The sequence below is a fragment of the Magallana gigas genome, chromosome 4, assembly GCF_963853765.1.
Source record: "Magallana gigas chromosome 4, xbMagGiga1.1, whole genome shotgun sequence".
Lineage (NCBI taxonomy): Eukaryota > Metazoa > Mollusca > Bivalvia > Ostreida > Ostreidae > Magallana > Magallana gigas.
In genome coordinates this window covers 9,630,373-9,657,475 of record NC_088856.1, presented here as the reverse complement: position 1 = coordinate 9,657,475, position 27,103 = coordinate 9,630,373, and the positions used below count along the sequence as shown (strand labels likewise).

General features: G+C 32.9%; 2 long non-coding RNA genes and 1 other non-coding gene across 3 annotated transcripts; all 3 read left to right on the top strand.

Annotated features, from left to right (window-relative positions):
• Positions 1 to 310: 310 nt before the first annotated feature.
• LOC117682564 (uncharacterized) lies at positions 311 to 1,233 on the top strand. The gene is made up of 2 exons (XR_004596898.2): positions 311 to 371; positions 1,000 to 1,233. It is a non-coding gene; the product is annotated as an uncharacterized lncRNA (long non-coding RNA).
• Positions 1,234 to 8,987: 7,754 nt separating this feature from the next.
• LOC117682565 (uncharacterized) lies at positions 8,988 to 14,047 on the top strand. Its single transcript, XR_010712752.1, has 3 exons — positions 8,988 to 9,168; positions 13,158 to 13,428; positions 13,857 to 14,047. It is a non-coding gene; the product is annotated as an uncharacterized lncRNA (long non-coding RNA).
• Positions 14,048 to 16,635: 2,588 nt separating this feature from the next.
• On the top strand, positions 16,636 to 17,347 carry LOC105346425 (uncharacterized). Its single transcript, XR_010712751.1, has 2 exons — positions 16,636 to 16,770; positions 17,221 to 17,347. It is a non-coding gene; the product is annotated as an uncharacterized protein (transcript).
• The last annotated feature ends 9,756 nt before the right edge of the window (positions 17,348 to 27,103 follow it).

Below are 27,103 nucleotides of genomic sequence, written 5' to 3'. Positions count from 1 at the left end.
GTTCAAATGTAATATTAAATAAATTAGATATACATCAAAATGCTTATGATTTTAAATGGTAAATGAATACATCGTTTATTTACCAAATGCAAAGCACTGTTAGAATGTGTAGAATTTTGTCTTGTAAAAACAAAAATATCCGTGACACTGATTCAATGTAATTTAAGCGTTTCTGTGAAAATGTGTTATTAGTCGATCATGACACAATGAAAAATAACATACTTTCAGGGAGTTGTACAGATGTGTGCAGAAAAAAATGAGGTTATGTTATCATCGTTATAAAAAGCCTGGATCATTTCCTAGATTTAGTTTATCTGAATTTATTCTTTTTGAAGAGCAACGTATAGTTATTCCATTATACAGCCAAAAAGGTGAGTAAGAAGTTGAAAGCTCTTTAAAGGAAACCGCGAAAACAAATATTAAAATAACGTAAATTGCACTGATATTCATTGTTTTAAAAAGCATTTAATGCATTTCACATTATTATATTTAGTTATTTTTAATGAAAAATAAAAATTTACTTTAAGGTCAAAATAATTTTGATTTATTTTAATGCGTTAAACAATAGATATAAGCCCTTGTAACAAAGTATATTTTTCGTTAGAAAACGGACTCAACTATAAAGTATAACCTTTTAGCTTTTTAAAGTTCGGGTTGTTGTTGCATAGAGGGACATGGTAATGATTGACTGAGAAAATAAAATTTCATTTTACATAGTGTATTGATCATAGTGTTTTATTTAAATATTTAAAGATAAAAATGAATGAAGCTACCTAAAAATATTCTTAAACTGTGAAATATTCGTATTGGTTTTACTCATGATTATTTTTGTTTTCAATTATCGTTTTGTTATTTTTGCCCAACACTGAAAAAAGTTAATAAACAGGATTGTAGACAAAATCAAATCCATCGATATACAAATGTTTATCTTGTCTCCTTTCAAGCAAACAACTCTTTCCTTCTTGTATACGTGTTTATTGTACATATTTTTTTTTTTAGATGAAGACACTCGTTATATTATTTGCCATCGGACTCATGTCCCCGCTGCTCTGCGAAGGTTTAGGTCTTTGTATGACAGCTTGTAATTCTGACTTCTGTGAAGGAGGTTGTAAAATAAAGGGTTATTTTTCCGGAATGTGCAGCAGTGACCTCAGCTGTCCTCGTGGTAGACCAATGATCTGCAACTGTGTCTAATTGTTGAATTCCGTTTGACAATAAACTCTGATAAAAATACATATGCAGATTTTGTCCTTTATAGAAGCCTTCAATAAACTTTTATGCAATATGACCTACAAAATACCATGTGCGTAACAAAAACTTAATTGGACTGATGTACTAATTCAGATACCTGTATTAACTAAATATATCTACACTTATAAATTAAGGCATTATGCAAATAACAAAATGCATGCACCAGAGTACTTGCTTACACCTTTGGTATTTCAACACATGTGAGATGATGTCCGTAAGGTATAATTGAATTTTAACTGATAAGTTATTATTGTGATATGAATCAAAAACAAATTTTCATTTTCGATAAACAATCCTGAAATAGCAAAACTGAGAGTTAGGTGGTGGACATGCTTTGGCGAATCCAAGTCTGTGATAGTCTCGATCAAAATATATACTTGCAATAACATAATATTGAATAATAACGTAAAGAGTGAATATATTTACTGTGAGCCTATTTAGATAATTTATAAAAGTTAAGATTTGACAAATGATGAATAAATAACATAAGTCAATTCGTTTCTTTCATGGGTTAATTTAGTTATGATACTCATTCACTTGCAAAGCGCGACCTCTGGTGAGAGAATGGGATAGAACCTTTCAGAACGGGGTAACCAAGAACGCGGATTGAGTAATTAACGAGAAGTGTAGGACGAGTTTATGCATCGCAGGCAGATATCTTTGATCGGACTTTGATTACTACAAAAAGTTAAAAATAAAATGGAGCAATTAAAACGAACGGGGTACCCAAAAACGAGTTGACTTATAGACATCATGGCAGAAAGCGTATAAGGCGAGTAAACCATCGGCTTTGACCAGTTACTTTGAATCCGACAGTTTTGGATTAAAATATGCATGCAAATGCATAATAATGCATAACCTAGCGTGTTTTAATTTCATACATTTTCATACCATTACAGATTGGTTTGTAAACCTTAAACATTAATGCGCTTATAATTGTATTCTATGTTTATTATGTGTATATTCTGTAAATCGCAACTTCTCGGAAAGTTACGATTGCTATACTGTATGGATAAATGATGTATGCATAAAAGGGGAAAGTTTTATCGGGAATTACTAAATTTAAAACTTAAGTTTATATAAAAAAATTCCATAAATGTAAAGCATGCATTGAAGAAAACCTTGCTTTCTTGTTTTGAAGTCTTGTCACGGGTAATTTATATCGATCAGAATTGTTTCAATTTTATCGATACTATTGTTGTATATCGATTACGTAATGTTGAAAATGTCATACCGGTATTCCATTCTAGTAAACAGGACTAAATTATTATTGTTTATCTGTAATGTTGTATTTGTGCGGTAATTCTAGAATTATCATTATATTGTATGATTTTAAAACGATTAATAGATTGTGTGGTTTGACAAGGATAAACAAATCTACATTACAATTCTACGTATTTAAATTTTGAAAATGTTTAAACAAGGCCAATAAATATCGGACAGAGAACACCCCTTTTTCCAGAAACAGAATAGAACTCGTATAAAACACACATCAATCATTTAGCACGTGAAAATAACTCATTTAATGGTATCAGGTGTGATTTTGCAGCAATAATTGTCCTTCTAATTACAGGGGTTATTGTGTTATATTCTATTTCTTCAAAGCCACGTGTTACAATGAAGAATTAGAATTACTTCAGGCATCAATACATATGTGTTTCAAATAAACAAGGATGCTGTTTTTGATTGTGATAAATAGCAGAGAACTTTTACGCTCTGAAGTCAGACTTAGCTGATTTTTATCGAAGCAGCTATAACTGAAATTTAATGAAATTATAAATCAAAATAAAGAAGGAAGTTGAACAGTTTTTGAGGAAGGAAACAATTATTAAGGTAATGGAAGATATATTTCTTTTTTGTTTCAAGTAATTCAGGAACGACTGAATATGCTGTTATATTGTATCTATCTCTCAATTTTATGATAAGAATAACATTTTATATTGTGCTATATATTATAATAACAAATAACATCATGTATGAACAAGCTTGAAATTTTAGATGGACTTATTGAAGGCATATTCGGTGATGTATTTATACTGGTCAAAATAAAAAATGCGAGGCGTGTAGCCATGTTACTTGGTTCACATGAATTAGACTGAATATAGTTAATTTACTTTATTTTTATCAATTGCAGATGAATTATAAAACAATTTTTATTTTGGGAATTCTTTTGTCCATATTGATGGTCACTTCTGGCGTCAATGTGGGAAATTGTGTCAGACGCGGTGAATGCCGAATACGGGCTTGCTACAGGAAATGCAGAAGAAATGGATACTTGACTGGGTCATGTGGCGGGTCATTTAAGTGCCCCTGGAGCAGAAGATTCACGTGCAAATGTTTTGGAATCCGAATAAGAGGGTAGTTCTCTATCGCAGATTGGAATTATAAGTTAAATTATGCATAATAAAAATGTTTTATGATAAATGTTTTTTTTAATTTTATCTTAACGATTAAATGTTTTAATTGGTTGATTAAAAAAAAACAACACTTGAAACACACACAAGTCCAAATCCAAACAGAGGCATACAGACAACAAAGCTTCTTCTTGTGTGTTTGATTCCAAAATTGGTTTTTCACGGGTATCCATTTAAGTTTTTGTTTGAATATTTTTTGTATGTAGAACCATTTTAACAAGACCTTGGACTTTCGGTAGAATTTAAAACTATTTTTTTCTTACGTCAAAACAAGTTAAATATTGACGCTGTTTTTACGTGAAATATACACAGATTGCATAGTCTGAGCTCAAAAGCAAGACAAATCTTGTTGATTTCAAAGAGCCATGGCTGAGTGGCCAGCAGTGAAATAGACAGACCTACCTTACAATGCTATTTGATACAACTACTCGAAGTCCAAGCTCCTGTTAAAATAGTTCTAATTGTTAACCCTGGTATAGTTTAGAACAAATGTGACATGATCTTGGACACGACAGCTTTACTTTGTGAAAGTTAGTGTCAGCTAGCGTAGTAAAGGCGATATAAGGTGATTACATAAGGGTGATGTATTAAATATTTCGTACTCTGTTTCTGGGTATAGATAACTCATAACTATACGTCAAAGCGAAATGGCGGTTTTTGTATGTTTATATTATCCCAGAGATGACGTAGCTTGGTACTCAAGATTTCAGAAATATTTGAAGTATCTATCCCTGTTTTCTTTTATGTCATATAATGCGTTTATGTTGCGTAAACAGACCCAGTTTATATGATTTTATCCATAATTAATTTCTGGTTGAAGGAGTTATAAACTGTAGTTTGCTTGAGGTTCGACCATTAGTTTTATCTTTTGATACATCATATACACTGTATAAACAAAACAAGACATGGTATATGATGCTCTTTGCCACCAGCTTGACTTTAATTATTATATTAACATTGTACCACATTAGGTAAAATTATTTGAAATATTATTACGTAATACTACAATTAAAATTTAATTGAATTGTCACGATTCCCTTTAAATTTGGTTGCTATTGAATGAATTACTTATATGAAAACGTATATCAATTTTCAATGCCGTTCTGTGTAGTATACACATATATAATTTATGTTATGTATATTATCTGTATAATGTATGTGATTTGGCATTTCAAAAGTCATCTTTTTTCGGCTGTTCACCCTTTCAGTAAAATACTTATTGACATGTATATCTTAAATTTCTTATTCCCTGTTAAATATCCTAAACGGCCGTTCCCTCCCAATATGATCATACCAGAATTACATAACCAGTAGCCGCGTTCAGATTCCCTTAAATGGTATTCTGTTTTAACTCTTCTGTCGGAAATTAAAAATACTTACTATAAAATTAACAAATTTATGATAATATATTCATGACAGTAAAATAAAATAGATAAAATTTCAATATATATAATTAATAGATTATATAATGATCACCAAAACAATAATGATACAGGTTATCCGTTCAAAGTGTAAAATCAAGATTACCAGAAAAAAACCCAGCCATTAACCATAGAAATAAAATCTTCTCCATGTGAAAATTAATAAATGTTCAATTTATGTTTGTTTACAGTATAAATTACAATGTTTATAATGCACAATGACACTGTAATGAAAGATAACTTCCTTAAATACTGGCTTTAGTTTTTTTTTTCAAGCAAATATTATTCAATTTGGCAATTTAAACTGAAATAATCATTGTTCTGCTTGTATATTTACCTGCGAAAAAAACTTAATAGAAATTGTAATTTTGATAAAATCCTATTTTAAAATAAGTTCCTCGTTGCCTAAAGAACTATTGTGTGAGAAATATGGAGGTACTTTATATAAAGGACATGTTGTTACAGAGTCTAAATACAAGCTAAAATGGCCGACACCGACCGAGAAGGTTGTGAGTGCGATGACTGTGGTGAATGCAGCTGTTGTAACTGTTCCGAGTGTCGTGTTGTTGATTTATATCTTTATAACTGTGACCATTGTTGCAAAACATGTAATTGTGGATACCTGTGCTGTCCTGAAGAAGAATGTCACTGTTGTAAAGGTAACGATAGGCATTATGGAGATACGACTGCAAATCGATGAAATAACAAGAAAAAAGAATGCCTCAGACCTGGTGTAATGGTTATGCGTAATGCATGGTTATGCATCGTAATCATTACATCCATTAAAAGTAATGGGGTGTAATGTGTAATGTATCCATTTTTTCAATTACAAGTATTTGTAATGCAATGAATTACTTCCGTAAAAAAGATGGCCGTAATGACCTTTATTTTTCAATTTCATTTAAATTACACTGCAGGCAAGGTTTCAGGCCAAAATACTGTTTTCTGTCTGTCAATGCTTTCAAAAGTAAGATGATTAGACCTCTAATCAAATGTTTATATGATGTGCAAAATGAAAAACATGTTATTGCTACATGTATATTTGTTTACAATCTAATTAACTTAAAAGTTGAAATTTGTTTTTTTTTCTTGTGCGATTTACTATAATTCATTACGTAAGCAAAGTATCAATTGTTATTAAATTGATTACATTTGTAAATAAAATTAATGGTAATTGTGATGGTAATGAAAAGAATTCCAATGTAATTGTAATTAAATGCAATATATTTCATAATAATATACCCCAGGTCTGCGATACCTTTTATCTGTTTTATGCCTGTAATGCCTTTTATCAATAGATCTGCATGTGTTATCAAAACTAATCGTGTCATTTTATTTCCAACAACTATGCGGAAAATTAACCACCAATGTACTCTTTGTTGATAACATCCTTTGTTTACCATTTTACATGCCAAAATGACATTCCTTGTGTAGAAATATCTTGTTATTTGCAACCCTAAAAATTACTTCCAAAAGTTGTTTGATTTAGAAATAAGGAATCATATATTTAGTATTTTGAAGTGATCACATCGGGATGATCAAATTCTATTAAGCCCAAAAGGCTCTATTATAGACTTCATCATGCGCGGCCGGATTTGAACACCTCATAATATTAAAAGAATTATTTCTTATTCCCTACATTAATATGATTTTCACCAATAGTTTAGTTAAATATTAAATTATTGATATCTTTACGTTTGTTTCATCTCGTATAATCAAGCAAATTTCGCTTGCGCCCCACAGCACGTCATCGCGTCATTGATGAAATGTATTAGGCTATATATAACAAAGGATAACGGCACTAAAGGCCATGAAATATTTGCGAGAAAAACTTTTTTAACAAGCAATTTTATTTTAATTGCAGGGATGTCACCACCAAAACTGCAGCTTTACGTAATTACATTAAATAAAAGTATTTACTAATTCTTACATAATACGAATCAGTTTTCACAAGTGGGGGACATCATGATTTCTAGGATCGACATACAAAAACGAGGACGCCCACTTTTATACTGACTTCATACATAGTCAGCGCATGTTTGTCTATTGCTCTCCGTTCGATAGTACTTGTATATTTGCATTATCCAAATTTTATCAAAAGGAGATTAATAGACAATCATGAGCTCATTGTTTATAAGAGAAAAACTGCTTCTACTTTCGCTTTCTCTGTTGTGACCAAAGGTTGAGACATGTTGTATATTATAACTCGCCTATTGATTTCTCTCAGGTTACATTGTGCATTAAATATCATCACGTGACGTGTAAGAAAGCATGTTATTGCAAACTAGGACAATGTTTTCGAACATGTTAAGCTGTCAAGCATTGATTTAAAATCTTCTGTACTTTTAAGGGCGTGTTCTTACTGTTGAAACCTTAGTAAATAGTCAATATTTGCTCAATTGTTACAGTGCACTTTTGATTACAGCTTGTTGCAGAGACGAGGGAAATATTGGCCATCATTCCGCGGCTCATTGGTGGCTTTGCTGTGTCGGTGATTCTTGGGTTGGATGTTGCAATCAATGCAGACGTCAGGAGTCCCCGGATGTTAATACTCCGTCTGTGCACGTGGGAGCCGCTCAATCTACCTCAAACAAAAAAGCTATTGAGGAGACTGTTACATCGCAGCCAATGAAATCATGAATTATATATATCTACATCTACCGAGTTTGATTCCTTTTATTTATCACTATACTTATTGTTATTCATAGCTCTGTAGAAACTGACAGGACTCAAAACTACATGTACATGTACACGTCCCATTTATCGATTGGTCGAAACCTACAGCGACCTGAGAAAAATCACGGACTGCACAAACAACCATGATGGTGTCATACTCAAATTCCCATAGAGACGATTTGGTTGTTTCTATTAGCTAACGTATTGATGTTCATTAACAGTAATTTAGTTAATTTTATAATTATTTTTACAATCAATTTATTAATTGTTAAAAAAAAGATTTAATATTTAACAACAAAATAATTTTTTGATGATTCATAAGAAATTAAGTTAACGATAATTGCAAAATAAAATAAAATGAAATTCAAAAAAAAAATTAATAAAAATATTTACATAGCCTGCGTTTTAGCGGATTATGTATTCTACAATGTCGCCACCTTCATATTCCGCATATGGATCATCAAAGAAAAGAAAACATTTTGTTGTTTAAATAATCCTTTGCATTTGTCACTTGGCTAATAAGAATCTAGAGATATAATATTTTGATTTGGTTCAAAATATAAATGATGAACATATACATGAATATCAGATAACAGTGTTTATATTATTCCCTAGTAGATTAGACAAACGTTTTCTCCTCACTCATGTTATAAGATAAAAAAAACCCCAGGACATGTAACTAGCATAATTTTTTCAAATATAATAGTTTGTTAGTTAAAATAGAATTGATACTTTCTAAATTATCATTAAAATCTTCATTTTATTACTTTTGTGTATTTTATTATACCCCAGTCAACAAGTTGCGAGGGGTAAATATGTCCGTCCGTCAGTCAGTACATCAGTCCGGATTTTGTTGTTGTTGTTTTTGTAAGCGCAGCAGTTACACCTCTTAAACCGTTACACGTTGTAGGCATTGAGGATTTAATGTAAAGATCGATGTGCATCTGATTCAATTATATTTCTGGAAATTTTGGCACATTCGTTTTTAAGATTTAACTGTTGTTAAAAAGAAAAGCATGCGGTAGACGTGCATACTTGCAGGACGTTTTGATGTGGTCATTTTTTGGGGAGTTGTATGCTCATTTTAAAAGTTATTTTTTGTGTATGTAAGCATACCCTGGCTGCCACTAATTATGTGAGGTATAATTACATATAAGGGGAGAGTGGAGTATTTTTACACTTACTCTTGTTGAATCTGAAGAGATACCTAACATTGAAACTGCTACCTAGAAAAACAGTGCTCGTACATAAGGTCTAAGAAAAGAAGCGCGATAGAAATTGTATGCATAGCTTTAACGTCAACATGTGTTCTAAAAATATTGACGTCAGGTGAAGGCTTAATTTGTTTGTGTCGCACGTGGGAAATTTAGATTTGATATATAGGACCGTCGTTCAACTGACAACAGGTAACTTTCCTGTTTTTTCTTTCTTTCTATTGATCCTCTCTCTTTTTCTCTTTCCCTTTCCGATAAAATGCATTTTCGTCACGTAATGAGACTCTTATTTATCAGATATCTATATTTTCTCTAATCAAAAATATTGTATCAGGTGTAAACAATATCACAACAACACGTGACTACGTGCATTCTCTCTTTTTTCTGATGGTTGTTGAATGTCCAAAATGTAGTTCACAGAATCGATCCGTCCACCAAGGAACATGTTAATGCGTTTCAAAACTTACACCTTCCCTTACTTCACTGAAAGTTGTATTTTTCAGAACACCTTAACTACTTCATGCCTACATGTATGTATTATAGACGTATATATTAACACGAGCGGGGGTCGTTGGTGCCAGTGAACCCTTCAGCTCTCATGTACGTTCATATATGAATTGTTTAAAATTCGTGGCTAGAGTACAATTTTAAAATCTCTTAGACCCTCGAACAACACTAGCACGTACTGCTCTCATACATATATTTGTAGTACATGTAATTATTCGACATGGAAGGTCACGTGCAAATCTTTGGACTATACATGTACGTGCGATATACTACGAATACCACGGTTGGCCGGGAAATACCAGTGCCAGGAATTACCGGTGGTAAATACCGGTATTTCCCGTCCTGGTTAATACTACTGATTTTCATTAAACTGGGAAATACTGTGAAATACAAATTTATAATATTTTTTTTCTTTAATTTGCTCAATGTAAAATATATGTTTAGGATATAAGATATTAACATTAAGCATCAAAACACCATTTAGCATACTTCGCCATTTCACTGTCAGTTTATGAATATTAAAGTCATCAGATCACCTATTCCAAAAGACTTCTACAGCTGCTAGAGTACAAATTTTAGTCTAGCTTTTTGTCCCCCAAGTTTACAGATTTATAATTCAAAGCACAAAATGAACTGTCATAATTATTATAGGTGTTACAAGTAACAATTAAATAATCACACAATGTCATGTTGTTTTAATTATTGACTCTTGACAATTTTGTGCTCCTATTTTGGGGAGATATATACTATGACTATGAGTGGGGCTAATTGGCTTCTCAAGTGTGTTACATACTGAGGAAGTGACACAGGTCACACTTTATATTCATAACTTTCTTGGCCCATTTTCACATACACTAAATAATCAGAAGATGGAACTTTGATATCATGTTTATGATAACTGTATAGATGCACCTATACCTGACTTTAGTCTTAAAAACAAATAACAATTGTGTATGAATGAACCATGTTTGGAATATTCATCAGAAGATAACCAATGAATTACTGGCTAGTCAAAGCTTGTTAAAATTAAGGACTATCATAAAATTTCATATCTGACAAGATGTACTATTAATATTTGTACATCCCAACAGATTTGATTAAGACTAAGTATGACGTACTATAATATGTAGTTAAACTTTATTTCCCACTATTTCCCGGGAAATACCAGTAATTCCCGGGAATTCCCAGTATTTCCCACCGTCCTGGAAAATATGAGTATTTCCCGCTTTTTTTGCCAACCCTGACGAATACCCGACGAACTATTGTGACTTCATACGAGTGATCGCGAGCATTGTCTGTTCGTCTTTTTATTCGTTCGTTCGAGATTATTAGTCCATTGTATATTTTCTCTACACATGACCCGATCTGCATGGCTCATGAACTAATAAAAAATTCTAGGTTTATATGAAATGCCATATAGTAGAATATGTCATTTAGTATATCTTCTTGGTCAAATCTTGTTCATACTTCATCATCAGATTGATCAAAGGATGTGCAGGGACAATGAACAACGTTTTAAGGTCAAGCGGCAAGATCATATCAGACCACGTTTTAAAAAATCTCCCCTGAGCATATATAAATCTCTCTTTATAGCCCTTTCAACCAAAGAGGGTTTCGCAAAATAGCGTGTTTATTACCTAATGTGGAAAGGACGTTTAAATACCCGTGGAATCCTGAAGAGTCATATTCGTAATATAGACATATTACGTAGACGACCACATTTACATAACAACTATGTTCCGTAGGTAGACAATAAAAGCCAATTACATTATAAGCGCATTTGTATTGAACACAGCAACCACCATTTGATTTTCATAAATACAGTTGGTGTTTACACATATCAAAATTGATTTATACGGTCCAACCTTTTTAGAATACCATTCTTTTGAGCTATATGAACAAATTAGATTCTGACAGAGTTGATGAAATTATCCTCATCGTAAGTTTTATAATATCTAGATAAACTCATACTAGTAATCTAGATAAAAAGGTGGAACAAATTTGTACGTACTTGTTGTAGGTACCTACGGATCACCGATTAATACTTTTTTATTGAATTTTTTGTTTTTTACAATATATATATGCATCTTTCAAAACGGCACAAGCTGTTATTTCATAAACCCCCCAGACCTTTTACATTGTTTTGAAATCCCTTGTTTAGACGAAAATGATATTTATTAAAAATTCAAGTTTGTAACAGGTACTCCACACAGTAATTTTGAAAAAAAATTAAGCACGCATGTAAAATATTTATTGACAAGCGTTAAAAATAACTTAATTCTGACATTTTTAAATCATCCATATACATTACCTTTTCTTGCGATTAAAAGAAATATGTTTTTAAAAAATTCGAACTGTTCCGTAATTCGAACCCAAATCAAAAAAGTTGAACAGGGTTACAATCTATTTTAACTGCGTAACCACTCGACTAATCAAGACATTGTTTGTAAAAGGGAAAATTAACAAAGCGTTCTTAGATTTAACCCAAACCCCCCCCCCCCCCCCCCAAAAAAAAATAACATCGAATTCTGTAACTTTGAATAGGGAAAATAACACAGAAACTACAACACCCTCTTTCAAGAACGGATAATAGTATATTTCTTTAAAATCCATTTTAAATGTCAGTATATAAGAGTTTGAAATGATCTGCAGTACTATGCCAACTAGACAATTTCTAAATCATTTATTTAGGTCAAAGCAAACGCAGCATTGTTAAGGCGTCCCGATGCTAAAATACGGCTGGAAAACGATATTTTTTGGATCATTGTAAAAATACTTTGACCGGGAGTATTTCTTAAAATCTATAATACATTTATTGACACCGATGTTAAACATTACATTTGATGCATTTTTGTGACGTCATATGTACTTTGTAATCACGTGACGGGCGTATCCAAATAATGCGTATGATCTATATAAATCGCATCGGCGCAGGTGATTAATGACATTAAATCATACATATTTTTAATAAAAATCCTTTGTTAAGTCATATACTTTGAAGTTCTTGCTTTGGAAAGAAATATATATTTCGTTCATGGAAGATATTGTTGAAACATTCCATAAAATCATCAAAATAATGCACATTTTTACTAATCAAAAGCGATTTACAAAAAAATTGGGGTAAATCCGTAGGTTTCCCAAGCACGATTCACATTAGTACTTATATTCTCTACCAATATTACGTAAAATATTCTAAAATTGTGTTGATCTTTCACCTGCGCCAAGCTGGTTTTACATGCATGGAAATTTCTTCATTCAGTTGTTTACACGTAGCAGGGAGAGTCTCCAAACCACTAGTTTATAAATTGTCTTTTACTTAAAACGAAGCTTTAAAACTGCCGATTATTTGATAATGGTTTTTAATAGGAATGAATTCTGTACGTCTTGCATTAACGGCAGCATTTATGTAAAGGAAACATGCGGTATTATACTGGTTTGATATAATTCACTTTTAACGTTAAGATACATTCCCTGAGAACTATCGACAGGAATGCAGATCGTGACGTCAAAGTTAATTATGACGTCATCATATGAAGTACAGACAAGTGACTTTCTACATATCGCTGTAAAATCCATCGGGAAGCCTTAACATGCCCGCGAAGTCTTTTGAAATGGTTTAATTTAAACAATATAATTGTTAAAACGCCTCTTATACATAAATGCGTTTCTTGTAGAGAAAAAAACTTTATGAAATGGGCGATGATTGCGGCGCTTGCTTCGATTGTATTGCTTGCTGCTGTACTAATATCGGTGAATGTGGCGAATGCGGTGATTGCAGTGGATGTTGCGATTGTGGCAATTGCGGTAACTGTGACTGCGGCGACTGCACCAGCTGTGGCGACTGTGATATATGTAATTGTGGCGAAAGTTGTAAGGACTGTGAATGTGTGGGATTCCATGGTTGCTGTGGAGACGAATTATGCTGCCATTGCTGTGAATGCAATAGTAATTGTTAAAAGATTGGTCATCAAGAAGAAAGTGCCATTTTTAGCAATATATATATATATATATATATATATATATATATATATATATATATATATATATATATATATATATATATATATATATATATATATGGAAAAATTGCTACAAAATTAAGTAGACATTTAATAGAAAACGAGTAAAAGTTGCACATTTGAACATTAAAGCAATCCCTGCTCCAATGTTTTTGGTCAATTTTATTATCATTGTAAAATAACTATCATCAAGGCTCCAATCCATTCTTTCTACTCTAAATGTCTTAACAGTACAAATGTTCTAATTGTAAGTCTGTTCATTGATCATGATTGTTTCGTTTGGTACATAATAAATTAAAAATGACGTTACGACAGTGTCATTTTCTAAATAAACTGTTGCACCTCTGATTGTAGCTTGTTGCGGAGACGCGGGTGATGTTGGTCATCATGTTGCGGCTCATTGGTGGCTTTGCTTTGTCGGCGATTCATGTGACGGATGTTGCAATCAACGCAGACGTCAGGAGCCCCAGGATGTATACGTAGATAACGCAGCGCCTGTCCTTACACCATCCTCTGTTGTAACCGCCCAGCCCCCATCCTATGAAGAGGCCTGTGAAAATGTTGTTACGTCGCAACCGATGAAATCATGACATACCCTAGTATCATTTTTGCATTTTATAACGATCATAAAAAAATACAATATAACAACACAATTGTGAAGTTTACAAAGAGAATGTCTCAAAAATTCTTGATTCGTTGTAGAATTATGCATATGAATTTTACAATTACTATAATGAAGATTTGTCTGCTAGTTCCATTTGAAAAATATTCATAATTTATGTTACTTGCAAGGAAAACAATATTATGTATTGAATTGAATTAGTTTATTAAATTTTTATCCGTGAAATACTGTAATTTATATGTATCCTTTAAATAAAAAGGAAAACAACACAGTGTTTTTTTCTTATCATAACACCCCCTCAATTGCAACATAATTAAAAAATACCCCCACCCCCCAAAAAAAAGAAAAAAAAACACCCAAAAGAAACAACAACAGAAAATTTAAATAACGAAAACAAACCAAATCAAGAGCAAAGATGGGACAATTCTTTTAATACTTTCATCTGTGATAGGAGTTGTAAACACAATATTTAAACAAGAGGCCCAGGGGCCACATCGCTCACCTGAGCAACAATTGCCTTAACTTTGGTCAAATTAGCATTACAGTATCAAAATATCTTGACATCTAAGTACAGTAGATCTTGCCAAAAAAAAATTATTGAAAATCTGCCAGTTTTTATCTACATCTTTTTTTGGGGGTCAATATCAAGCCCCTTTTGTTGTTGTACCTCTAAGAAGATTTTTCTCTGATCCTATATACCCCCCCCCCCCCCATTTTGTGGCCCCACTTTTCTCAAGGGAATCATGGTTTCATCAAACTTAAATCTGCATAACCTGAGCTTTCATACAAAGTACTGAGTTTTGGACTGAAAATTTTCTCAGAATATTTTTAAAGATTTTCTCTATATATTCCTATGTAAAAATTCAAACCGCCATTGAGGCTTCGCCCTACTCCTAGGAGGGACTATGATTTTGCAAACTTGAATTTACACTACCCTAAATGCCTCTACACAAGTTTAAGCTTTTCTGGCCAAATAGTTTTTGAAAAGAAGATTTTTAAAGATTTTCTCTATATATTCCTATGTAAAACTCATCCCCCATTGTGGCCTCACCGTACCTCGGGACTATGATTTAAACAAACTTGAATCTATACAATCTGGGGATGCTTTAACTCAAATTTGGGCTTTCCTGGCCTAATAGTTTTGAGAAGAAGAATTTTAAAGATTTTCTCTAGTATATATAAAAATTTATCCCCCATTGTGGCCCCGCCCTACCCCCAGGGACCATGATTTGAACAAACTTGAATCTACACTTTCTTACGATGCTAACACACCAATTTGAGCTTTCCTGGCCTAAATTTTTTTTTTTAAATTTGTTAAAAAGATTATATATATATATATATATATATATATATATATATATATATATATATATATATATATATATATATATATATATATATATATATATATATATATATATATATATATTATTGTATAAAAATTCATCCCCCAACTATGGCCCCACCCTATCCCTGGGGACCATGTTATGAACAAACTTGAATCTACACTATCTGAGGATGCTTCCACTCAAATTTGAGCTTTTCTGGCCTGATAAGTTTTGAGAAGAAGATTTTTAAAGATTTTCTCCATATATTCCTATGTAAAACTCCATTCCCCCTATTGTGGCCCCACCCTACCCCAGGGGACCATGATTTGAACAAACTTGATTCAACACTACCTGACGATGCTTCCATTTTAATTTGAGCTTTTCTGGCTTGATAGTTTTTGAGAAGAAGATTTTTAAAGATTTTCTCTATATATTCCTATGTAAAACTTGAGCCCCCTTTTGTGGCCCCACCTACCCCAGGGGACCATGATTTGAACAAACTTGATTCTAAACTACCTGAGGATGCCTCCATTTTAATTTGAGCTTTTCTGGCCGAAAAGTTTTTGACAAGAAGATTTTTGAAAAATAAAAACAAATTTTCAATAATTCTCAATTATCCCCCCTTTAAAGAGGGCTTGACCCTTCATTTGAACAAACTTGAATCCCCTTCACCCAGTGATGCTTTGTGCCAAATTTGGTTGAGATCTGCCAAGTGGTTCTGGAGAAGAAGAAAATGTGAAAAGTTTACAACGACAACGCCGCCAACACCAACAACAACGACGAAAAATTTTGATCAGAAAAGCTCACTTGAGCTTTCTGCTTAGGTGAGCTAAAAAAAAAAAAGGGAACTCAACAAAAACAAAAAAACAAAAACAAAACACCCCCCCCCCCCCCGAAAATTAACCGATGAAATTAATTCTAGACATTGACAGGCGTTGTTTTAATGTGAACTTTGACAAAAGAACAAAGAACCAAGTTCTTTCACTTCGACACATCAACTATGCAAGAACCTAGAGGTCAGAATTTGTCACTATATAGAAAACTCAAATTTATTTCATTAACATAGTGGAAATCCCAAAAAATGCCTCGACCCCCACGGAAAACAAAATTATACCTCGCACCCCCCCCCCCCCCCCCCTTGGAAAAAAACATTCTGGATCCGCGCATTTACTACAATATGATGACAACATTTATGACGCTAATCCAACCGGAAAATTCACGGGAAATGATACTAAAGTACTCCTTTAGTGACTGGTCTATACACTGCCGACTAGTGCCGAGTAAATAAACAAAGAAAGCGGTCGTGTGAGATTGAAAAGTAAGTTCTTTAATTTTTTAATGTGTTTGTATCACTTTACTTTAAAAAAAACCCCCAAAAAAACAAAAAAAAACTACTTAACTGTTTAATGTTTTCCTAATTTAATCAGTAATGTCCGAGGAAAACTGAGCTCTTCGGCCGATTAAATCGTCTCGACACATTAACTTTTATTGCTATTATCTACATCTGTTCTAACGGGTTCTAATAAACGGGGTCGTGTAATATTTTTTGTTTACCCACGTGGAAATTCCCGTGTTAAAAATAGAAACGTCGTCCGATTGAATTACAGGTATGTGTCTCTTTCCTTTCTCTCTCCTTCTCTCTTACTAGTTCGTTCTCTTTTAAAAACAAAAGCACGGTATACATGTACCTGTTACTCTTATAAAATGGCAACAGTGGAACCACATATATGTTTGTTTATCTGTGTGTTTTTCCGTATTTCTTTGGTAGTACATGTGCCTACAGGTAATCTGTGTGTGGGTGCGGCACGTGACCATAGATTGGACTGTATTGATCTGAATGTTGTTTGTCAACAACTTAGACCTAGAGTCTGAATTTACCTTCGTGTGTTCACACTGTGCGTACACACATACTTCCCTGTCTTGTTAAGATGCAGATAACATATTTTCGTAGATAATTAGCATAGTATATGATTATCTGCATGGTTAGGAGTTACCTTAATATAAACTAAATGTTGTCAGTGAGGTGGTAGGAATTATAACATGCGCGGATCTAGAATTTTTTTTCCAAGTAGAGGGGGTTCCAATGAGTTTGGTTTTGTCATCTAAAATTTTAATTTATCAGGTGGCACTAAAAAAATTACAACCTGACAAAATGTTGTAAATTTTGTATTTACTGTCTCACCTGGCAAATTCAAAATCTACAACATGACAGTTTTGCCGGAAAGGAGGGGGGGGGGGGGGGGGGTTCAGAGGCTTATTTTAAGTAACTTAACTAATTTAGCCACACTTCTCTAGTTTCGCGCATGTCATATGGATTTTATTGGTAATTGAAAATTGCTTACATATTGATATTGATAGAAAAAAAAATGGGTGACATCGACTGCGGCGGTTGTGATTGCGGTGATTGCGGCGACTGTGATTGCGGTGATTGCGGCGACTGTACCGACTGTGGCGACTGTGATATATGTAACTGCGGCGATTGTTGTAAAGACTGTGAATGTGTGGGATTCCACGGTTGCTGTGGTGACGGATCAGGCTGCCATTGTTGTGAATGTAACGGTAAGATGTTGACGATGAGGATGACCATGATATAGCTGTATTATTAATGACGACCTCTTATCAGGACAGCCTCTTTAATGTCACAGATATATATTTCCATTTAAAAAAAATTATAATAATTATTGTTAAATGAAAGCACACACACAAACTTTCGGGTTTTAAGCTGGTAGTGGAGACCAAACCTTGTCATTTGACTCCAAAAAAAATAATTGATAAACGACAATGAAGGGTGGAAAATGTAGAAACCCACCAAACATAAATCTTATTCATTATAGAGGGTTTTGGGTGGTGTTAACATTGGATTGCTTTTTTAATAGTTTCATGTATTTCAACTTTCAAAACTGGATTTTTAAACTCTTGAAATCGTACGCAAGATTTTTTTTTTTTTGGGGGGGGGGGTGTTTGTGATATTTAAAAACAAACAAGCAAAGGCTTCCAGTCAGAAATGAAATTTGTTGGGGGTATAAGCAACCATCATGCTTTCATACTTTTAAGTTTATCAATAAAATGCTTGATAAAATCGATACATGTATCGTCAATGTCATTTACCAACAGTCATAACCATCGGGAGACTCGTGACTCGTGATGATAAATTTACTATCCGACAGAATCTGTTGACTAACTGACAAAATTTGGACTGCGAACGATAGCATTGTCTAGCCGCCTAACTAAAAGTCATTTTTTTAAAGTTGTCAAATTAGAGTTAATTTTTTTTTTATAATAATGTAAACATTTATGTATATTTTCATTTAATATAAATGATTTGGTTAAACAAAGAGAGATAACTTTGTATTTTGGGTTAAAATAGCTCATTTCATAATAGAAAATAACGGAAATCGGAAATTTTTTTTAAAACATCCCCCCCCCCCCCGTGAAACAAAAATTCCTTTTGAGGGGTTTTAATTATTGTTATTTAGCATATTTTTACCAAAGGGTTTGTTGTTTCACGGGGGGGGGGGGGGGGGGGGGGGCATATGTCTACAGACAGCAATACATTCCCAAAAAAGAATTTTGCTTTGTAAATTTTCGAAAACTAATAAACAGATATGAATTAATATGAAATTTTACTTTAATATATATCGTAAATATGTTATTATTAAGTTTTTATGCACATCTTGGCCGCTAAATAATATTTTCCTCACTAATAGAGACCGATTTCAATGAAATGTTTTTTTTTTTTAGAAAACTTTTGTTTAAAAATGAATAATTTGATTACAAATTTTATTTTGATATAAATTGATTAGGATTTGATTATACTTTTTAGTAGAAAACTTAGTGTTTGAATATCTGACAGGAATTCCGAAATATTTGGATGTAAAATGTAGGCGGGAAACGGGCGTTAGCGTTCGCAGTTCTTTCCCCCGTGGTAGGACCCTTTAGATACCTTCCTAGTTACGATATTAGATAAAAAAAGTTTAAGGACAACTATGTGATATTAATTAAAACACCTTGTAGATGGATGCAGGTTTTCCCGTATTTCTAATTTTCCGAAGGAAAAACCCTAAAAAGCAAGTTTTCTGGGGAAAAAAATATGGTTAGATGGCTAGTAAGGGGAAAGGTTTTTAATAAATATTACCGATATTCATAATTTTTTTTATATATTGGTCAGTATTTAACGTTACATAAATAGATAGCAATGTAACAAAACTAATACTGTAACATCTGTCTAACTGTCATATTGTACTTTGATTGCAGGATGTTGCTCTGACGACGGCGGGGGAGATGTCGGTCATCATTTCGCCTCTCATTGGTGGCTTTGTTTCCTCGGCGACTCTTGTGACGGATGTTGCAATCAACGCAGACGACGAGAGCCTCCGGATGTATACGTAGTTAACGCAGCGCCTGTCCTTACACCATCCTCTGTTGTAACTGCCCAACCCCCATCCTATGAAGAGGCTTGTGAAAATGCTGTTACTTCACAACCAATGAAATCTTGAAACACTTGACTGAAATGTTTTTATGTTTTAAAAAATAATTGTCTACTTCTATTAGTTTCGTGTTGACCATTTCAAAAAGGTTCATTGAGCTGATTCACAAATGTGCTTATGGGATGACGACGAGGTTTTATTTCCCTGTTTATTTAAATAATAAAATGCTTTTTTGGTGAATCATGCTGAATATTGCAGAAAAAATACATCTTTTTCCTGCAATGATCGTGACCTTCAAAATCAGCATGAATCATCAAAAAAGCATTTTATCTTTAAAATTTATATTTACATCTTTCTGTTAGCCAATCGATAGATTTATTTTTAAAAAAGAAAAATTAACTAAATTATTGAAAATGTACATCAGTATGTCAGCTAATAAAATAGCAAAAGGTGTTGACGAATCAATAACCGGGAAGAATAGATTTCTGTCCTGCAGTTTCTTCAGAGCTATGAATAACAATCGATTTTCGTAATAAATAGAGGGAATCATTCTTGGTGGATATAGATATATTACTTTAACAATATCATTTAGTCTCATTTGTCTAGGGGTTTTAAGAAGCTGTTAAACATACCATTGAATAATTAACGAAGATATACAAATACTTATGACAAATTGTAAATACTGTTATTTCAATGTTTTATATGTCCTTAAAAAAGAGACAACCAGGCATATATTTTCGTGCTAAGTTATATACATATTTTATAAAAGCCGGTTAAAAATGTGAACTGAATACTTTTTCTGCATCCAATGGCCAATATAGACTTGTTACATGCACATAAAGTTAATACGTAACATTTGGATTTTGTATGAATTCGTTGTAATACAGAAAACTGGATTTTTTTGTACAAATCGTAGAAATGCATTAATTTGATAAAAATACATCTGATTCATTTCATTGAGAGTTGACATTTTCATTTTTTCTTTCTCTTGGAACCAGAAAGAACAAGTGGAACATTACCAGGTTCATATTAAAATTCTATTCAAGCAAACCGTACGTTATACTGAAATAGAATGATCTAAGACTTCTAGAATGATGCTTAGTTTGATTTAAACAAGTGTTGTGGTGTTTGATAAGTTCTATTATTTTTGCTTGTTTATTAACATTGCAATGAAAGGTACAAGTTTAATCTTTGATATTGTTATTTCTTTTTTACATCTGTAAAAGGTGTGTCCTGTATTGGCTTGTTTTACAACTGGGAGCTCAAATTTATTCATACTTTTTTTTAAAAAAACTCTTGTCATATGAACAAGCATCTGTAACTTCTCACTACATTTGTCTACATTTGGTTGAATACTTCTCAGTATTTTTGTACATTTACATGAAATATCATTTTTATGTCCATGATTGCAAGTTGACTGATGATAAAGGATTATCCAAATCAATTTCGTTTGCCAAATATTTTTATAATTCATTGAAATAAACTTCTATATTTATATATTTGTAAATATTTTTTTCTTGCAATGTCTATTTTTTCATAAAAATTATGTGAACATGTCGAAGACTATACATGTATTTGTTAACAAAAAACTTTTTTAATCATTCATTTATTCATTTAATAATTTCTTTCTTTATTTATTAATAAATTATCTATCCATTTATCTAATTTTGCCTTCATCGATATATTAATATCAATACATGTTAGGATATATTTGAAAAAGAAAGTTATTTTAAACACTAATTTGCAGAGATGTGGTATGAATTAAGTAAAATGAAATATTATATATTTCATACATGTACAATAATCTCTTTTTGGAATTTGAATGGGCGGATAAAACAAATTTCATGTATAAATAACATTTAGCAGCATTTTGATATAAAAGATTCTTCCTTGTTAGAAAAAATGGTATTCGAATAAAATAAATAAGAACAATGACTTCCTCAAGCAAGGAAAGAAGCTGTTTTTAGCGTTTTATATTTGATTAAACAATTGTTTAATGTAAAGGAAACTGATTTTTCTGAGTCAGAATAATTCCTTGATGCAGTTTAATCTCCTTAATAGTCCTGTTTTTCGATAAACAAGAAAGGAATGCTTTTTTAAGAATATAATTTTAAAAAGATATATCAGGATATATATTTCGTAGATTTCACCTTTTGAATATTGGCGTTTTCCTTTATTTATTTGTTAAATTAGCCCATCTTTTAAAGGAGATCAATACGGTCTAAAAATGGCCAAGACCATCGAGCCCACTGGGCGTCAAACGGAAGTAGTATTAACAGCAGAGAAAAGCAGTCGAAGAGGTTGGTATAATTTATGTTTTCAAAGAAGTAAGAAGTAGTGTGGTAGTCAGTGGAAAGTTTTAGTATTATTGTTCCACTATCATTTCAATAAATGTGTCAGTTTTATTCCGGAAGACCTTATTGTTTTTGCTTTGTTTCTTTTTCCCTATTATTATTATTATTAATTTTTTTTCTGTCACGTTTGAAAAATGCTTCAGCCGATTTTCATGAAACTTTCAGATCTTATTTATGACAAAATTTGTAAGAAAATTACACGAGCTTTTGTTGGTCGTAACTTCCGGTACCGAGAAATTGAAGATTTTACGTTTTTGCTTGTTCACAATTTTTCTCCAAAAGTATTTAAGATAGAACCTATAAATTTTCAGAGATGGTAGAGAGTAAACGGCCGCAGTGCCCTTTGCATATCCGAACGTCTGTCGTCACTTCCGGTCGTCACCGGAAGGAAATGAAAAACCTTAATTTTTCAATTTTTTAGACTTGAATTTTATTTATGTTTTTACTCGATAGAGACGCTTGAAACACTTCAGAATATGAAATTCGTTTCAAAATCGATGCAAGCATTCCCGAGATTTTGAGCTCAAAAGTTCTGAAGCGCGAGTCCGCGTAGCTCAGTCGTGAGAGTGTTGGACTTGTGCCCAGGTGACCCGGGTTCCGTCCCCGAGTGCCGATTATTTTTTCTTCCCTAATTTTGTTTTGTTTAACGATTTTATCTTTAAAATGATGGGTTTTTTTGTTTTCCGTTTTATTTTTATCTTAAATAAAAATAATAACAGCTTTTTAGCATAAATATAGAGCTCGTTTCTGTCAGCAGTTTGCTTAATTCAGACGCTCTTCGCATCGCCGGCATCAAAGACATGCCGCCGAAGCGCCCCTGCAGTACGACCGCATTAGAGTTCACTGGGTCGCTTTGCCGGTGTAACGAAGAATATTGACCCGGGTTGAAAATTGACCCAGGGGTCATTTTTCAACGTTGAATATTGACCCGGCGGGTCATTTTTCAACGTTGAAAATTGAGACCAGAATCGTGAAATTTATACCCGGGGTCATTTTTCAACGGTATGAAAAAGATTTTTCTAAACTCTGATGACCTCGACCCGTTGAAAATTGATCCTGTTGAGAATTGACCCAAACCTCAGAGTTTTGATCTGAACTGGAACTTAATCTACACGGTTTAAATGTACAATCATGCACATATTTGAAAGTTTCAGTTTTAAAATGTACATACTGTCCGATACATATGCGGACGTGGCTAATTTCTTTTAGGCTGATATGTCCAATTAATCATTTAAAAAATATGATATCCATTTATTATTACAATACATTGTACTATGTAAATAAAGCTAAGAAGATGACCGTTTGCTTCGGAATGGAGCAGGCGAGTAGGGCTAGAATACTTTTTTACATAGATTACATGGTTTTCATTCCCTCATGTGACAGAATTTAAAGTTTAAACTTGTCATAATCTCTGATAAAACATATTGCCCGTTATTGTCACTTTTAAGGCAATTCAACAGAGCTCTATTCGACAGGCACCTGACGTTGTATTTTTTACTAATAATTGAAAATATATAACCTCTAAGAACAGTGCGACATTTAAGTCCGGACATGACAAAGTCCGGGCTTTTAGCTACCATTTCCGTTGGACATAGCTTACTTTTGTGTATATATCTTGGTGGGACAATTTACTTTGATCCTATCATGTCAGCATGAATGTACACATTGCTCTAGTTTTCTTATAATTGTCTCTCAAATATCAAAATCCCATGGGATTTTGGTGGGATTTTTCATCCCATCTCAAACCCCACCAAAATCCCATGGGAGAAAAAGTACTGTGGGATAAATTGTCCCATGTGGGAGAAAAAATCCCATAATTGTTAAAAGATGGGATTAATTCTCCCATATAGGACAAAAAATCCCACATAATAAAGAAAATGGGATATATCCCATGATTTTTCACATAGGATAAATTTTCCCATATATCACAGATATTTTTCTAATGATTTCTCATAATAAATTATTTTCTTTTGTTATTTCACCTTAATTTGCACATAACATTAAACTCTGTCTCATAGTAATTGATTGGATCAACAACTGTACAAACATTTCATGTTTTCATCTGATAAAAGACATGTGAGAATATATTGTGTTGATTTTCCAAAATACTGTAGGTGCATGTTTGCTATATAAAAATGCAGATTCTAATCCTCAATTAATAGTTATTATCTGGTTCTTCATTTTTAATCCATCTAATTAGACTTTCTTGTTATCTATCTCTTATAGAAACTTATAATTTCATTACATACTATATAGCTCTTTCTGGTAATTACCATAGGCGCTTCCCACCTAAAATCAGTGTATAAAAAATCCATCCCGAAAAGAGATGAATATTTGGCACAATGATGTATAGATGGTGAGCGTCTAACAGGTGCAGTTCTTTACCTCAGCAGATAAGAATATGAGGGGACCTTTGTTGCTGTGCAGTACTAATGCAACGCCAAAAAAATACCTTATGCAGATTGTAAGCAACCAAATGTTTACCCAATGATGACGTTTTTTCATATCTAATGCTCATAAACTTCTCATATTTCTCATGTAGTCATTTCTCAACTCTGATCAGACTGATGTTCCCAGTGATGTTCCTAGTTTCCATCTTGGAGTGTAATAATTATGTTGAATTACGAACCCGATTGTTAAATACACCCCCCCCCCCCCCCGAGATTTTCCACCCGGTAAAAATGTTCGGCCTTTAAAAGAATTCGGAATACTAAGACAACCACAGGTGCACAGAACAAGAACCACATAACCACATCGTCAATAACGGCGATTGTCTACGCCGCATTGTTACCCATTGTACGGATTTTTTTTAATAAAAGAGGGTAAAATATAACATTTGGAAAAAAAATGTTTTATATATTGACTTTAAAATCATGCTAAAATAACTGTATCATGTTTTGTAGTTTAATTAAGTCATTATAGCGAGACTGATTGGGGTTTTTTTTTTCAATGTGATTGTTGTTGTTTTGATACATGTAAGAAGGTAACAAGACTTCAAATTATCGCTAAGTTTAATAAATTTCACAAACGCTATTTCAATAGGTTGGTTGCACCGAGCTCAGCTTGAGCGAGTTTCTGTTCTTGTATAATTATATTACCTGCATACGTGTAAGTAACAGTAGATCAAATAAGTGCATTTTAAAAATACATGCACATACATAGTACAGAAGACCAAAGGTGGCAATGTTGCAAACATCAACCCGTAAATTGCCAGACTGTCACCTTGATTAATATTCTTACCCTCGGTGGTTCGTATTGTATATACATGTAATTATATCCCCGGATGTTTAAGACTTGTTACCTGTGATTAAATCCGCGATGTACGGTTCTAGGATAACACAAAAGTGAAATTTTGGTTTAAAAATCAATTTACTGGTTACAATATTATTTCCCTATAAAAGAAGTTATATATGAATTAATCATTTACCAAATGTTTCATTTTTTGAAATCTCTCTCTCTCTCTCTCTTTCTCTCATTATTTGCTTGCTTAAGTACTGCTTTAAAGTATACCAGGGACAAACGGTATCTAGACTACCTACATGTATAGTGCGGTCAATTTTTGATATAATGGAGATCTATGTGTAAAAACATCCTGAAAATTTTACTGCGGTCGCATAAGTACTTTTCGAGATATTTGGGGAAAACCCGATTTCACACCTTCAGAACGATTTTTAATCAAGCCGATTTGGCGCGGGATGAACTGTGGCGTCACGGGGTCAACTACTGTAATATGAGAAACAAGAATATCGTATGAAAACTGTTTGTTTTCTTGCATTACTTTTTCGATATATGAACACTTTTTTTTTATATTTCCTTATCAACACTGAATGACTAAATATACTGTTGTTTGAGTTTAAACCCATATTTTATCGAACAAAAATGCCGAATTCGGAAACTTGTTAACGTTTGCTTCATGAATTTAGTAATGACACATTTTGACACATTTTGCATCACATGTGTATTCTATGTAGCAAATTGACAATCAATCAAGGCACGTTTGTTATATAAAACCTATTTTTTAAACATTTTTCGGATGTTTTTTCATGACATTAATAATGATATTGATAAATATGTTTTGTAAAAGGTAACGTGGGGGTCTATTCCTCGTATGAGACATAAAATTCAGGCACGAAGCATCGGTAGGGGATGGGGGGGGGCTTGCATTTACCATGTTTACATATAAAAAATTGAATTATCATGGAGCCTCCTCCCCCCCTCCTTACTTTTTAGGGGAGTATGTAAGTATTAATTAAGGAAATTAAGAGTAAAATTGAAGTTACAGATATATACCACGCCAGCTCCCGCCCTCCCCCACGGATAAGGATATAGAAGATTTTCAATGTCCCCTTTAATTTTTTTGTTTTTTGTTTGCTTGTCATGAGATGTAATTTCAGGCAGGTAGCATCGTTTATGAATGGGGGGGGGGGGGGGGTAAAAAACGATGCTACCTGCCCAAAATTACATCAATATTGCCCGATTATTCATTTTAATATTGATTTATAACAATCAAAATAGCATGCACATTTTAACAAACAATCGAGGGATTATTAACGGATCAAGGCGAAATTCCAAGATGGCCGCAAGATGAAGTTTGTCGAGTTACTTCTTTGAAAATACGATAATGGAATTTTATTTTACACTTATTTACATCCTTTGTCAAGATATGTGAAAGTTTCTTTCAGTTTTAATAATGATTTAGTGTCAGTATAACAATTTAATTAACCTATTTGGAGTTAAATTGCTGACTATAGCGCTCGAAAGAAAGGTGTTCTTAATTGGACAAGAAATTAAGACCAGGGACGTAATTACTTCCGAAATTATTACTTCATTATTACTTGATTGCATTTTTAAACAAGGTTTAAAATTGTTG